The sequence below is a fragment of the Peromyscus leucopus genome, unplaced genomic scaffold (genome assembly GCF_004664715.2).
Source record: "Peromyscus leucopus breed LL Stock unplaced genomic scaffold, UCI_PerLeu_2.1 scaffold_1261, whole genome shotgun sequence".
NCBI lineage: Eukaryota > Metazoa > Chordata > Mammalia > Rodentia > Cricetidae > Peromyscus > Peromyscus leucopus.
In genome coordinates, this window is record NW_023504404.1 from 132,225 (window position 1) to 134,322 (window position 2,098).

Here is a 2,098-nt window from a genome sequence, read left to right on the forward strand (position 1 = left end):
TCACCCCATGAGAACTCCATAGTGTGACATACTGCTACATCTCTAAATCCAAATCAATAAGAAATTTGACTATCACCCAAAACAATTGAGGATTAAATATACATATAAATAAATATATGAAATTAGATTTATGAGGAAATGTAAAGTGTCTCCCAACAAATGTATGGGGACAACTTCCAATTAAGTATTTGTCCTGGTGTTAGATATGTGAAACTGAACATTGAAAGGGGTTTTAGTTTGCCTCGATATTTCTCTTGTATTTTACCAGACAAATTCATTTTATAGTATATTCCTAGGTACATCACCAACAGTTCTAGTCTCTTAGATTGAATGGATATATAAATATATATTATATTTTGATATATCATAATCTTATATATCGTAATAGCTACCAGAGATTATTATCTTTTGTTTAATTAGAGAAGTGTATGTGAATGGAGGTGGTCATGATAAAGATCTAGTCAACATATTGTGTACAGTAGGGGAATCCTAAATCAGCATCACTCCATTCTCAACTGTTTGTTGATAAAGACTTCATAGGATTGTGAAGTGACAGACAAAGGCACACTCAGCATGATTTGTATCTGAGCAAGTCTCCAGGCTAATCTCTGCCATCTTAGTCCCAGCAGTTTCCTGCTCTTCCAAGGTTTCTGACACACTCAGGATGTGGGTTGTAACACTGTGTCTCATGCACAATAATAGACTGCAGAGTCCTCAGATGTCAGGCTGCTCTCCATGTAGGCTGTGCTGGAGGATTTGTCTGCAGTCAGTGTGGCCTAGCCCTTGAACTTCTGATTGTAGTTAGTATCACCATTTCCAGCATAAATCCTTCCAATCCACTCCAGGCCCTGTCCAGGACTCTGCTTCACCCAGGTAATGTAGTAGCTGGTGAAGGTGTAGCCAGAAGACTTGCAGGACAACTTCACTGAGGCCCCAGGTTTCTGGAACTCAGCCACAGACTACTGCAGCTGGACCTGGGAGTGGACACCTGTGGAGAGAAAGGCTTAGTGGATGTCATTGTCACCTGAATGTATGCATTCTCCACAAGTAAGGAACTTGGGAATCCCTTACCTGTAGCTTCTGCCACCAGCAAGAAGATGATCCAGCTCAGTTTCATGGTGAAGAACTAGTGTACACAGAGACAGTGGAGAGGACACAAATCATTTTTGTCGTGGGTTGTGGAAATCTCTGTATTTACCACCATAGACTCACATGATTTGCACATTCATGATGCAGGGTACTTCTTAGATAAGGACTTAGTCCAGCTGGAGAAGAAGGAGAGAGAGGAAACCGAGGGTAGGCAGCAGGATGCTGAAAACCAGATCCTCATAACCCTCTCTGATGAAGCAGCCATCCCTGAGAACTGTGAAGACCCTGTGGATATAACATCAAGGCATAATCTCTCCATTTAAATATATAAAACCAATCTGAGACATTAGATCTTTTTCCTGAAAAAAATTCATTTACAGGTAGTGGTAGGGATGAGAAAAATTGTGAATGGAAATTTCAAAAACTCCTAAATTAGGAGAATTTCAAATCTTATTTCTTGTAAAAGCAATTAATATTTGCTTTTTCCAGCAGATTTCAGGTGTGTACAAATAAATATATCTTAAGATACATGTAAAAATAAAATTCTTGTAGATCTCAGCCATTTCTCCATCATTGGGTGATCCTCATGGACTTATATCATTGCGGAAGAAATATTTGCTGAAATCTTAGCCAAAAGAGCTCATTTTACATTAATTAAAGGTTGTTCATACATTTACTTCTTTTCTTCAGCATACCTGAGAGATAGTGAGAAGTTAATCCACAGTCTCCTGGTGTCCGGAGTGTGCCCAACCTGCAGGATAACTGTGGTCATTATATGACACAAGCAGCCATGTGGGCTAACCTTCACCTCACATTAGATAACAGACAGTGGATCCCTTGGTCTTTACTTTCACACTGTGCTGGTCTATGAGTTATGTTGGTCTTGATCTCAGTAATCCCATATTCTATAGTCTGGTCTCCAAAATATCTTCACACTTAGCAGATGTCACTATAATAGTATCCAGAGAAGGCACAGGCCTGGGTCAGTAGATTCTCTTTTATTGTTACA

At 39.4% G+C, this 2,098-nt stretch overlaps 1 pseudogene; it reads right to left on the bottom strand.

Annotated features, from left to right (window-relative positions):
* Positions 1-686: 686 nt before the first annotated feature.
* On the bottom strand, positions 687-1,117 carry LOC119087093 (annotated as a pseudogene).
* Positions 1,118-2,098: the final 981 nt, after the last annotated feature.